At 39.2% G+C, this 15,411-nt stretch overlaps 1 protein-coding gene across 2 annotated transcripts in view; it reads right to left on the bottom strand.

The window, feature by feature from the left end:
* The window catches only part of HTR3A (5-hydroxytryptamine receptor 3A), a 233,366-nt gene that overhangs the window by 178,138 nt on the left and 39,817 nt on the right, over positions 1 to 15,411 (bottom strand). The gene's annotated exons all lie outside the window — the stretch shown is intronic.

Here is a 15,411-nt window from a genome sequence, read left to right as displayed (position 1 = left end):
CATTGGTGTAGTGACTTGAATGTGTGCGTAACTTGGTGGATCCTTGCTCAAAATAAGCAACTAACCATTATCGTCTTCTTGTACAGTCTGGTGAGTGAGACATTTATTTGCCGTATAATGGTGTTCCCTATGACAACAGTCTTGGGCAATGTATTGGTTTACATTATGGATTTTGCTCTTGGGTCTCCACTAGGTGTAGGAGTATGTGTTGTGTCTGGTGTTATTTTTGGTGAGTGCTTTAGAGATTACTTTGGATAGGTGTTATAGATTATAGGCTTAGGAGGTCTTTGAGGATTGGGAAGATTGCTTTTTAGTGTCTCAGCATAGATTGGTCTGTGTGCATGGTGGATGTAATGTGTGTATTCTTGACAACCTTGTTTGTATGCTAGACTTTTGCCCCCAGAAAAATGGTGTATGTACATCTCTCACATACTGTGCATGTTTTTTTTAAGGATTAAATAGTTGTCTGTGAATGTCTTCCCACAACCTCCTCTTTCATTCATGACAATACCACCATCTACTAAATAAAAATTAATTCCTCTAAAAATAAAGTCAGTTACTTGGAAACCACATCCCCCGAAAGGAAAACCAAAATACTATCTTCTTGCCACCCCCATTCCACATCCTATCCTGAATCTCCTCTCCCTTCTACTCACAAGTGACATTCATCCCAACCCAGGGACTGGCCTCCCCTCCCCATGTGATACCACCTCCACTCAATCCACCCATCCCCACCCTAATATCTGACCAAAACACATCTCACTATATTCCATTAACATGAGAAGCATAATAAACAAAACTACTGAATTCTACTCCTGGATATCTCAACACTCTCCTGACATCACTGCCCTCTGCAAAATATGGTTAAAACCCCATATACCTGACAAAGATATCCTTTCCCCTGGCTATAACATCCCGAGACTAGATAGAACCATGAAAAAAGGAGGTGGAGTAGCCATCATGTTTGCTAACCACCTTACTCTAACTCCTCTAACTATCCTCTCCCCTCCTACCTCTCCAGCAGAACTTCTTATATTGCAAACTGTAAACTAAACACCGATACTTCATTTAATGTAGCTGCAGTCAGCATTCCACCTGGTGACAACATCGAAGTACTGGAAAATATTCTTTCCTCACTCTGCAATAGTCTCCCCATTGAAGCCATACTCATGGGTGATATCAACATAAACTGGTTATCTCTCGCCTCTGAATCCCCTCATCCTCCATTAACTTACATGGTTTCACCCAGCTAATATCTAAACCTGCTTATACGTCTAAACCTTCTAATCAGTCATCTATCCTTGACTGGATTCTTGTATCTCACCGCCAGAAATATCACTTCCCTGAAACCTTGCCCGATACCCTTAGTGACCACTGCCCAATTAAAGTCCTCCATTTCAATCCTCATATGTGTAAACCCCATAATATCAAAGCATGTCGCTAATTGACAAACTTTGACTCTAGCATACTAAACAGCCAGCTCTCGGCTATCAACTAGTCATTCCTCAGACACCTAACCCTTAATGAAGCTGTGCTGGAATTTAACAAAATATTCCTAAACATCCTCATCTCCCTAGCCCCATACATAATGCAAGAATAAAAGCAGCCATATCCCCTAGGTTAACAAACTCCACCCACTCCCTGATGCCTCAGAGAGATAAAACCTGGAAGCTCTGGACTAAAACTAAACTCCTCTCCCACTTCCAATGGTACAGGCACCTATGCAACCTCACTAAAAAAGCCATCACCAGTAATAAGAGAAACTAAATATACTAACCCTCCTACGTTACACCTTAATAACCCAAAGAAGTTCTGGCATACAGGTAACTAAATCCTCCATCCTGGCAACACCTCCTCTCCCCAACCTAATCCTTCAAGCACTCCTATTCAGATTGCAACTAACTTTAACACCTATTTCATAGACTCCATTAGCAAACTAACCAACCATCCTAATACCAATACTGACAATGCCCCACCCAAAAACCCTCTTAAACCCTCTAACTCCTTCTCACACTTCTCCCTAAAAACTGTATCCACCAACTACATTAAATCCCTCCTTCTTAAACTTAAACCTTGTCCCCCCTAACAGATGGTCTCCCTTGCTCTACCCATCTCTGTTCTCACCAACCGATCCATTACTGATGCTGAAGTCCCAGCAATTTGGAAAAAATTCTACACCTTACCTATCTGTAAAGGAAGCAGCTCTATTGAAGTGCCCAACTTTTTGTACCATAGCAATCCTATCACCCCTCTCAAAAATCTTGGAGAAATGTGTACACAAACAAGTCCTAGAATACCTCATACAAGAGAAGCTAATCACCCCACCTATCATGGCTTTCGCCCAGGATGCAATACCAAACCAACCCTCATTTGCTTCATCAACACCATCTCACAAGCCAGAGACCAGAACAAACTTGTATCGTGCCTCTTTCCTGACCTCTCAAAAGCTTTTCACACCGTATCTCACCCCCTCCTCTTAAACAAACTCTCTGAACTCCACCTATCTACCTCTACTATCTTGTGGTTCTCTAGCTACCTCAACAATCATCTCCAATCAGCTAAATGGCTTTCTGCTATCTCCCCTAAACTTCTCATAAAGATGAGGGTCCCCAAAGGTTCAATTTTGGGCCCTCTACTCTTTAACATATCACCAACCAGTTATCCATATCCACACCACAGTCATCCCTGGTACAATATGCTGATGACTCCACAGTCATCACCATAGCCGATACCCTCCCAGATCTACATACAACAACTCCGAACTCCTTTCATTCTATTGAAAACTGGCTTAACATGAAACAGCTAATCCTAAACCCTAAGAAGACTAAATTCTTGCTCTTCATTCCAAAAACTATGAATCATCTTTTTCTATCACTTCCCTCAATAACACACCCATCACAAACTCATACCAAATTACTTGGGGTCATTATCGATGACCAGTTGAAATCTGACCTACATGTATGCAGTAACATTAAACAGAACACCAACAACTTCAACTCCTCTACAGGAATAAAAACTTTTTATCCAGTAAAGCCAAGACAGACTTATCCCATGCCTACCTACTACCAGCCCTACCATACGTCTCTCAAATCCTCACCATCTTACAAACCACACTTCTCTCTAAACTGGAATCCACTTACAATAAGGTGGCCAAGTTTGCTGTCGAACACCCATACTATTCTCATCACTGCTTAGCACTCAGGAAACTAAACTGGTTAGAGCTTCCTAACAACCTTTTACTCTCTCAGCTTCAGATAATTCACTCTATTTTACACCAGCCCTCTTTCAGTCCCAGCATTAACTCTATCGTCTCCCCCTACAACCCACATATAACTCTTTGGAGCTCAGAACAACATCTCCTTTCTATATACAAAGCGAAAGCTTAACACTGGCAAGAACCTCTACAGATATTCCCCAGCAAACAGCTGGAATAAACTTCCATTATACATTCGAAAAACTAAGCCTAAACACCAGTTCAAAAATGCAGTAAAAAAAACACCTAAGCAATACAAAAGTATGTCAGTGTAACTATCCCCCTGATTGACCTGGCTCCTCCCTCCCAACCCCCCCCCCCCCTGCACTCCTGTGTCACCTAACTTCCTTTCTCCACAATTATATTTCTGTACAATACTCCTTCATAGCGCCTCTCCACCATGCTCCTGCTTATTTTTACTATAGACTCTGCTGTGGTGAACCCTAACCGGGAAAAGCCAGAAGATACAATAACAACAACTCAAATAATAATTCTTGTGCCTTTTCTATGTCTCTGCAAAACACAAAGTGATGAATGTAAATATTCTAATTGTATCCTTTGTACATTGTGACTGTACTAGAGGTACTATGCTAATACGTAAATATAATGTCACTCGTTAAACTAAGCTTAATTTTTTTCTGTTGGGAAACTATTGTTTACAGAACTATGCACTATGTTACTTTAGTTAGATAATCAAGTGTCTGTTGTTTTTTGTAGAGCTTTTCTCCCTGGGTTTCCACTGAAAAAGGGCTCTGACCCACCTGGACTAACCCAGTCAGCAAATGTAAAATAAAATAAAATAAATAAATAAAATAAATGAGACAATTGTCTTGGGATGCCCATATCTACCAAGCTGGCTACAGAGACATTTGGAAATTGCATGCACATGTTGTCCAGGACCTGTATTTGGGTGGTCTCCTGTAGATTATGGACTGATACAGTGGTCTCCATGGGTGGTTTCTGGGGTTTGGCATTGCACTAGGTTAGATTGTGCTAAGATTTTATAGCAATGCAGTTTAATGTGCAAACTAGGTGCTCTAAGCTTGTCTCCACACAATGGTTTTGTTTTAGCAATGCTCATTTACAGGTTTCAGCTCAAAGGGAAGTTTTTGTCTACCCAGTTTGTGTCTGTACAGGGCACTGCTAAATTACTGATGTAATAACACCAAGAAATATTGCTTGAGTGTAATGCTATAACAAAACTTAAACTACATAGGCAAGTCAATTTCATGCATTAGGGACTTTTAGAATAATTTAAAGGCAAAATCAACATATAAAGCAAAAATAAAGCAGTAGCACTCTAAACAGTTAACTGAAGTGCAGAACAGTAAAATAAATTTTGTATCTGCCAGGTATGGGTAGGATTAACTCAGGACCCCCTCAGAGTGTGGTAAGGGCAAAAAGTAGATGTGAGCTCTGGAAAGATGGGAGACAATTTGTAGTAAGGGAGGTTTACTCAAGTCCAATATTGATTTACTGGATGGGCACTTAGTATTATGGCTATATTGAAAAAGTTGGGCAGGAAAGTACTCAAACAGGTTAAACAACAGACAATAGCAAGGAAAGGGGAGGGACTTTGGAAGTCGTATAACCATAAGGAGTGGGAGCCCAAAACACAGCCTTTTAAAAACACCATAACAACAAAAGGGTGGGTGGGTTGAAGAAAAATTTCAAACTGGAGCTCTAGTCTTATGGTTAGAATTTCAGAAACTTTTAGCTTAATATCTCAGTGGGGGTGGAACAGACTCAAAGGACAGGAGAAAAATGGTAGCAAGGTAGAAAGACACCGTAATGCAACTTTAAGCAGATATATACAGCTATAAAAAGTACTGAAGTGCAAATCCTGGAGCACAATTCACAGTACTTCTACTGCTGCAAACCTACCACAAACTAAGGCCCCAGACCTTGCAGAAATTTACCAGTAACACTGTAGTAAATGACTAAATTAGGCTCAAATCTGGCAGCAGATCATACTCCTGCCACAACTGTGAAAGAAGCCAAAAAATTGTCCAAACTGGTTTCAAAATATAATAAAACTACCTTTTACATATAATGCTATGTATGGAAATAGAAGTACTGTATAATTTATAAACAATGATAAAACCTGCAGTAATACACAATCTTCACACAACTTATAAATGAAGCTACAAGACTAAGGTCCCAGAACAAACTAAAAAAAAATGCAAACAGATGAATGCACAAAAAGCAGAGAAGTACAACAAAGCCTAAGAGGACTGAATCCTGGTGTATACCACTATTGTCAGGTCTTTTGGAGCAGAGCCAGATCATGGCAAAATGGGGCCCTAGGCAGGATGATGGATCAAGCCCCCCACAGTCATTCTAGTGCCAAATACTTGGCTATTTCTCCCCAGTTACCATAAACACTGTTCAAACCTGTGAATGTGCATAGTATTTATTTACTTCCACATTGATTACAGCTATTTAGATTTAATTTAAAACTTTTATTTCAAATTTTATAACACAAACACTGATAGTCATTTGCTAACAAAAAAATACAATCTCACAATCAAAACAGACTTAGCATGACCAACAGTAAACTTCACTGCCCTTAAAACTTATTCATTGAAATTGTATTTGGCCAGTGATGTATTAAGAGTACATTTGGGCTGTTTTCAAACCATGGCCTTCCTGTATACATTTTAGGACCATGCATACATGCATCTGTTCTTTGATTCACCTTTCTGATTGTATTAAATTGTAGTCCTTGTTTAATACAGCAACACTTGTTAGATTGTGTTTTAAATTTGTAGTTTTGAACATTTTTCTAGTTAGCAATGTAACAAAATGTGTAAACCAGTAATGACAAAACTTCTAATTTTAGAATATTTCAACCATAAAATGTCATTCAAACTACTGTCATTATAATCCACCAATATCAGTAAATATGCACACTCTCTGTATTAGTAAAAGTGCTCTGAATAATTCCACATTAAAAATAACTGTACCTAATGAAGCAGTTGCTGCTGACAAATAACTTTGCATTTTATTGTTTCATCTACAAATTTAGTGACTGATGCCCTTGAAGAATAAATTATCTGTGTAACATTAAAAAAAATAAATTGGTGTGCTGGTGATATGCAACAGGGAATGGCTGGCAAACTGACAACAGGTTCATAGCTGCTAGGCATCTCATCCAAAGGAGGAAACACTTAGGAGTGTATCACCCCACCTCTCCATATCGATCTACATGGTGTGGGAAGAGAACCCACATCCTTCTACACCAAAAGCAAGTGTGCTACCTGTTACACCACTGATGCTGAACACCACAACTCTGAATCTCTATGATTGACATTGACAGACTGTAATTCTCAGTGATTTACAAAAACTAAAATAAATAAATAAATAAAATTAAAGGAGACCTGGCACTTAGTCTGGTGGTTTAAGGCAACTGCCTTCCATTAATTATTAAGATCCAAGGTTTGAGCAATGTCACTTATCTGGACAGAGCCTCTAACTGACACACACACAGGTTTGTACTCATTGGATCAATACTCTGTGCTTTTTTTGCTCTTGCATGCATATCTCTCATTACAGTCGGTCTGTGCTTGATGTTGCTGTGTACATCCCCCATTACCATAGGCATTGCCATCTTCCACTTAAATCTCCCACAGTTTCTAAAGATGATGTTAAGACATTGTTTTTGTTCTAATGCTAAGGATTCTTGGGCTTACTGAAGTTCCTGGAAGATCCTAATGCTTGCTCTGTTTTCTGGGGACTTTTTATTTATGGAAGATTATTTTTTTTTATTTTATAGTAAATCCAGGCCTCCACCAGCCAGCACAGGCCCTAGGCAGCTGCCCAGGTTGCCTAGTGTTGAATTCATCATTATTTTGGAGTAGGTAGAGCCACCTACCCTAATTTCCTGTTAAGGTTTCAGTCTTAAGGTACATGTGACTGACTTGTAGTCAAATTTGACAAGGGAGGAAGTTATAATAGCGGGGGAGCAGAGCTGACCCATATTGGTATGGGCCAGGTCCAGGATTTCATCTTCCCTGGTTGGATGAAGACTAACTAGTCCAGGGAATTTGTATTTATGAAGTCCAGAAATCCATGCAAATACATGTTTGAGGACTTATAAGTATCCCAGTTTACGTTGTAATAGTGATAGTCTCCTAGGAGAATGGTGCTTGGCTTATTGCATATGGACTCTATACTGGTTAAGTCAGAGGTATGGACAGAGAGGGATTTAGTCCTATAGTTTACTATAATGTGATATGGGGTGTTGTTTATAGTAGGGTGGATATGGAGGAACTCCAAGTCATTATCTTGTCTAACTACCCTGGAGGTGAGATTTTATTTAAGAATATAGAGATACTGCCACCATTAGTGCTTCTAATACTGTGGGCCTGTATGAATGATAGGCACTGAAGCCTTCCACTGACAGGGTGCTTTCACTGGTTTGAACCAAGTCTCTGCGACAATGCATTTATCTATGTTTTTCAGGGTAAGCAATGCTTGCAGCTGTGGAGATTTCTGTCAAGGCTGCTAGCATGTTTTAGTTATATTGGAAGCTTTAATAGACTGATCTTGCCTAAAAAGCAATATAAGGTGGGGGGGGCAAAGTTTTAGCCAATTTATAGAAGCTGTATGGGAGTGGTGTGAGCCATCCATGGCAAAGCAGTTTGGAGTCTCTTCCCAGATTGATAAATGTTGTACCCCCTTAGAATGACACGAGAATCTAAGCAAGTTGCTTTTTTTTAAATGTAGACCAGTTGTTGAAGACAATTACCTTTTGTTCATGCTGTAGCATCATTCATGATGATAGTAGAATACTGCTCGAGGCTGGATTCATACCTGACTCAGACACGTATTCCAAGAGCTCCATCATGTCTGCCTTCATATAGTTCAGGAAGTAATGTCTCAAGTCACTTTCAGCCCCCCCCCCCCCATGTACAATGAGTATGTCATATGTGTACGTGTGCTGCCGGTAACTTGTGTTATTTGGTAAATCCTGGCACCTGACAGGCAACTGACCTTTGCCTAGTAGGCTGTGTATACATATACTACTCCTAAATGAAAAGGTCACCAACTCCATCTTCCAAGCAAAATTTAGTGCTACAGTAGTATGGAAGAGTGACCAGCACTATCATGCCTCTTCCCTAACACTGAGCATCTGAATGGAGTTACTTCTTGAAGGACGTTATACTAGTGGCCTTGGAAATTTGATTTTCCTTGCTGGATAGACTTGGTGCTTTTACTGATCAGTCCTTTGGACAGCAGACCACTTTTTGGTCTACTTATTTTGCGGGAACTATGTTGCTACATAAAGTCAACATGAATTGCGCACAAACTTCATTTCTATGTAATTAAATATTGGTTGAGTCCTGCTTCTATATTCTGTGCTTGGAATTCAGACTGCTGTTTGACTGAGACAATTTTAACTTTTGACATTTTGGCATTTTGCATCAGTATGGCAGTTGCACAACTTTTCTAAAATAAGCAGTGCTGTTTAGAATTATCTATGGCTTCAGTTGTGTTATTTCAGTATGAGAAATGCATATCATAGCTTTTGATATTGTATCCCTATTGTGTTGCTTTACTCTCGTATCTATGAGATGCATTCTGTTCCACTTTGTCAAAGCAGTGTGTGTACAAGAGATAGAACTCAGCTCTAGGCATGACAGCAATAAAACAAGTGATGAAAAAATGATATTAAAAATATTAAAATAAGTGGCATTCTGATGATTTTAAAAGGGTAATAATAAATAAAAAGTCTGGTTTATGAAAATCTAGTTTATTATCTGTTAAGATGGCATAGTGTCTAAGGTGTCACACTTAGTGGTAAAATCCTTCACTCAGAGTATTCTGGTCTCCAGATGGACACATGGGTTCAAATCTTACTTCTCATAGTAGCATTTTGTCTGGTAGTTATTGAAAAATATTAATGTTATGAGATATTAACGAGCTGCTTCCTGTAGCCCAAAGTTTGATTCCCTAAGCCTCTATTTGCCCATTGTGTGACTTTGAACAGGTCACTTGACCAGATTTGGGAAATTAGGATAAGCTCCTTAATGGTCTGTTGGACCACTTGCCTTGTAAATACCTATGATCCTATTATATTAAAGTAAAATGTACATATTATGCAGGTCCTGCAGACAGAGGACTAAACTGTAACTAACCAGAGTACAAATAAAGCACTAGGAGTAAGGGGTGTAATACAGAAGTAAAAGAGCTGAGACAAAGGTAATCAATTCTTAGTTAACCAAAAAGTAACTAGAGCAAAATGTCTTTAGATATGCCTGTTCTTTAGCTGTACCCATCCTGCAGGATTAATAATAAATAACATCATATACTTCCATGGGTTGCAGGTTACTACAACTATGCCTCAACCCAAAATATAATCACAGATGAGAGACTGAATGCCATATTGTTCCATGTGGCAGGACATAAAGTATACTGAATATATGTAGTCATGTCAGAAAACAATGAGAAACTGATAATATACAAGAAAAGCTATAAACGTTTGGCCACCATAAGCCAGCTACTTTTGGAACAAGCTTCCTATTCATTTTAAACAAAGCTCCTCACTGGTCCTATTTAAGCTTAATTTGGATGACTGGATGGGTAACCTGAAATTCTCCCTGGGGGTTCCACTTGTGTCCCTCTTGGACAGGGGCAGTAGGTGCTAACTTTAGTGTCTGCTTGGACCAGATACCCTTGGGAACATGGGTTGAGCTTGGCTAGGCTTGTAAGGGCCCTGGGGCCCTTAGCCTAGAAACGTCCTGTGATCATATGAACCTAAGACGAATTTAAAACTTAAAGTGGATAAGGTCAGGAGTGGAGCACAAGAAGAGAATGAAGCTGCATATATACTATACCTGATGGATTTTCAAACATAGATAAGAAGATAAAGACATGGATACTTTTGCATCTCTTAAAGAATGAGAATAAATGCATTGTCAGAACCAGATATAACTCTACAAAAATACTTGATTTTCCAGGGCCACTGGAAATGTCAGAGATACAATCCAAGAAAATAGAAGGATGTAAAACAAAAGGTATTGCCACAAAATACAGTCTGAAATATGTCTGGAGGTGTAAATAATAAGGAAACATAAATCTGTGCAATAAAAGCTGTGTGTGTGAATTCAGCAGATAAAAGAAATGAATAGGTCTCAATGAAGGCACAGTGTTGGAGAACTGCTTTACAGAATACAATGCTCAGCAAAAGGAAAATCATCTGTATAGCGTATAAGGGTGTATCCATACTAGAAATGGCAGAACACAATACAGAGAAAAGGCATAGGACAGACAATGAAAATCAAAAAGACATTATAGAGTGCTTTACATACATAATACTTCAAGCTGCAGTCAGAATGACATACAAATCAGTAATATTGTGGAAGGTAAACATAATTGTATACATACAAAGAATGAAGTAAAAGCAGCACAGAGGCCAGCTGTAGTAATATAGGTAATGAATCTTGAACTGAAAATGTTGATAGATTTTGGACCTTCTGTTAATATATTGGCAAATGACACTTACAAAAAAAATGAAGCAAATGATGAAAACTGCAGAAAATCACTATCTGAAACCACTCCAATGTCTTTTCTTCCAGTAAAAGCTTATTCTGAGGTAGAAGCAAAACAGCATGACAGATGGACAAAATAATTAGAAGAAAGAGTACTTTCAGATCTTCACTAGTAAATTATTGTATAGCAATATATTTGAATGGAGAGAGATGGCTAATTCTGAAAAATCTGGAAAACAGAAAGACAGAGAAAGAAGGATATGGTCCTGGAGATTCTGAAACACAATGTCCATGCTCATGGCCAAGTCACGCTGTTTACTTGGATGTGCGATGAGCCCTTAGGATCATTTTGAATGCATGTGGTCAGGAAGTGTGTGCAATGAGTGGCTCCTCTTGGCGGCCACAGTAGGGACCAACAGGAAGATCATGTTAAAGCAGCTTATGGCCTGTGTAAAGTACAACCAGCCGTTGTAAACATTGACTGTGCAGGAGCATTTCCTGAGCTGTTGAGAAACCATGTGCTCAGATGATAACACTAAGGTACTGAATTGTTCTTGTGACTCAAGGCAAAAAAATATGCAGAAATATATCTTACGGTCCAAAGTAAAGCTGTGGTTGCCAAAGGCTGGTGTAGAGGTGCAAGGATGGTAACATAAACAACAAAAACTTGCAGAAGACTGCAAAAGGAGGTGGTGAACGTAGCCGGGATACCAAGTAAAATAGAGGAAGATGTATAGCACATACACATAGATATCCAACTGAAACACCTGAACATGGACAATGTGAAACTCAGGCTAGAGGTGATACAGTAAAGTAATATGATGTACAGACCTACACTCCTCTTGACATCATCGCATTGTTATTTCACCATTGTACCTGTAATATAATGTAAAAGTAATGAAAAATAAAATACCATCACCAAGGGACTTTCGCCCATTCTGCTGTTCAGTGATGTTCTCTTACGTACAGCATTAACAAGTTGAGTCATTCCAGAAGTCATGCTGAAGGGGCCAGGGAAACACATATAATGGGAATTCTACACAAGAGCAGATTGGAACAGAAATCAAAAGACAGGTCTTGAATTGAACCAGGATTCTCTGCAGTGTTACTCTCTTAAACATAGCATTAACAAGCTGATCCTGTGCAGAAGTCATATTGAAGGGGTAAGGCAAACATGTATCAGGGGAATGTTACAGATGGACAGAATGGAGGCAGAAAAGTAAAATAATTATATACCCACGAGGGGACTGGAACATCCTACCTTGTGCATTAACATTATTTAAAGCAGATAATTAACAAGTTGAGTCATGGCAGTACTCAGAATAAATGCATTAGCTTTACTCCATTTCATATTTGACAACTGCTGCTCAACAGCACAAAGCTAATTTTTACGGCCTACAACAATATCTGTAGCTCATGACACACATTGAATTTCATTTTTGCCATACAATGAGAAGTGTCATTTCTCATTGGTTATATATGGGTATTGAGGGTAATTTCAGTGACAAATCATGCAACAAATGACCATTTGCATTTGTGTGTGTTGTGTTTATTTTTGACTAAAGACTGGAAATGAGAGTACAGGACAGAGATGAAAAGGAGAAGCAAACACAGGGTAGAGCACAAAGTGAGCAAATAAGAATGACCAGAATGGAGGTGGGGAAGGGGCAGTGAACCTTTTTTGGGGGACAAATGCCCATCTCTTTTCTTAAGAGAAGGAAAAGTTGGGGAACGAACGAGGAGAAGTAAGAGGAAGGTAAGAAGACTAGGATAAGTAGCAAGGAAAGATGGACAAAACTAACAGATGTGGGGTAACACAGTGAGGGATGGTGGACACTGCTGAAGGAGGCATCAGTCAAACAGAGGGATGACAATGGCAAGGAGAGGATTGTTAAACCATCAGGGGTAGTTGTGAACACAAAAGGGAGAGGAACACCTGATTGGGAGATCAGATTGGGCATTTGCACATGCAGTCTATGCTAGCTGAGATACAGTGGAATATTACTTGTCATCCTGGAGACTGTCACCATTGGGTCCTGGCTCAAATGATGGAGACAGTGCTGGGCAGGGATGCAGCTCAATGAATTTCTGGAGTACGGTTTCTATGTGGTTGATGTGGGCATCCAACCACCTGTTAGTGATATCCCCCACCATGACTGCCAGTTGCTAAAGGGTGACAGCAGTGTCAGCTCTACACACACTGCTGCTGGCAAGTACCTGACTTGTGAGGTGTAGGTAGAGCAGGAGGTGTGGTGGAAACTGTGACAGGCTGGGATCCAGACGTGTTGGGTCCTTCAGCTGTTGGCAATAGTGGCACTGCTGCAGCCACCTTTGGGGGTGAGCAGGCTTTACTTGTGGTCAGTTGCAGGTTACTGTGCTGCTGAATAAAACAGTAAAACAAATACAGAGAAACAAAAAAATAAGCCAAACAAATGTATGAACGAGGAAAAGGGTCTATATTAAATCAGCGAACGCTTAAAAAAGCGAATGCTGATTTAGCGACCCAATGTAAACGAAAGCTTACAATCCCAAACACTTAGAACAGTGATTTTTTTCCAAGGTAAAAAAATTTCTGTTCCACAAAAGAAAAAGAAAAAAAAACTTTAAACCATTACATAAAGTGGGGGGCTTCACCCCCACACCCCCCTACTTAAATATATCAACTCCAAGATCGCACTACAGTGACAAAAACAGCAAAGTTATGGAGGCAGCCAAGTGATTTCTTTCCCAGGGAAAGAAATCGCTTATATGCCATTTCAGTATTTTGCCATTTCATGCTTTCATGTTCGATCAAGAAGCATTCGAAAGAATGGGTCTTCGATCATATAATAGGAACCCAAGGAAAAGATAGTGACAAAGAGGATTTTAGGAGAGAAATGCAAATGAAATAAAAGCTACATTCTAACTATTGTTACTAGTTATACATTTCAGCAGAATACACTTTGCAAAGCATTAATTGATCATGGATTTCAGAAGCCTTTATTTCTTTACCTATTGATATATATCGATATATACACATGGCTTAGCTACAAGTTGTTGAACATCAACTTGTTGAACCAGGAAAACTGCCAGCACAGCTAATAAAAAATCAGCTCATCGAAAGTGCCTACAGTTGTTCTGTGAAAGATTGCGGTAAGGGGGATCAGGGAATTTACCCTTTCCCACTGTACTGCAATCTTGAAATTTTATATATATATATATATATATATATATATATATATATATATATATATATATATATATATACACACACACACACACACACACACACACACACACACACACACACACACACACACACACACACACACACACACACACACACACACACACACACACACACATATATATATATATATATATATGTGTGTGTGTGTGTGTGTGTGTGTGTGTGTGTGTGTAAAACTAGCAGGGGAAGAAGGGGGTGCAGGGAGGCTTGCCACCCTTCAAAAGAGAAGGTTATGTTCATCTTTTGAGTTTTTTTGATTGGCTGATGATTATTAAATTTTGCATTGTCAATTGCCGTTCAATGGATTGAAGTTGCAATGAACTGTCAGACTTACATGTAGCTTCCATTTATTTGTCTCTTCATTAAGTGAATGGTCACTTTGGCAAATACAAGACAATGACAATTCTGTAGCCCTAAAATAACTGTCTATCTGTCTGTCTAAGCATGTGCAGAGCTGCCCACTTATGCTCAGGTGTGTGCACAGCATCATGTAAAAATTACTATGATGCCTATCAGGTTTGCTCATTGCTCAAACTGAGGGATTCAGAAACAATAATATGATGAGCCCTAACTAGCATAATCATCATATCTAGGGGGTAAATCTACATGATATAAGCATGACAAGAAAGAGTGAACCTCAAAGTGTTAGAGAAGAAAACTTCTATATATAACCAGAGTTTGAATCCTGCTCAAGGTACTTTTATATAAATGTTTATTTTATAGGTGCGTAGATTCATAGGTAAGTACTAGGATAGCTGCCCTAGAGAGCCATTTTAAGCCTAGCCAATTTACTTTTTCATGTTCAGAATAACCTATCCTATTTGGTTAGAGACTGGCCATACCCATCCCATGGTCAGTAATTATATATTACTTCTAATGAGAATAGCTGGGATCATACCATAGATAATTTCAGAGGACCTATGCATGGGATAAATCAGTTAGGAGGTGCTTATGTACATGTAGTACAGGGTTTAGTCCTGGAGTAAATTTCCTGTTTCCCATCCATAGATCCAATTTGTGTTTGAATATGGATAGGGAAGAACTTTGTTTTATGTGGATGGAGAGTCTGTTCCCGAAAAACAGTATCCTCAGTGAGATATACTTGTCCCTGTAAACCATTCTGTTGATATTGCAGAAGAGGTTTTGATTCCTAGACAGAGTATTTCTGATGGCATTTGACTTGATGATGTGCAGTAAATCCATCAGGATTTGGTCAGAGAAAACCTTGTATACATCAGACACAGGTCACCTCTTAGCAATATGTAGGATACTGAGTACAGTGACAGGGCTTTGAGTCAGTCCATGTAGGATATGTTGTTTAGGCCTTGCATCCTTTTAGTATGATACCTCTGTGGACATTCCAGTTGTTGCATGTGTCTGAACACATACATGACTGGGGGCATTATATTCAATGATTGGCCTAATGAGGGTTAAGT

This window comes from Protopterus annectens, chromosome 8.part0 (genome assembly GCF_019279795.1).
Source record: "Protopterus annectens isolate FY-2018-M chromosome 8.part0, PAN1.0, whole genome shotgun sequence".
Taxonomy (NCBI): Eukaryota; Metazoa; Chordata; order Ceratodontiformes; family Protopteridae; genus Protopterus; species Protopterus annectens.
This window is presented reverse-complemented; position numbering and strand designations above follow the sequence as displayed.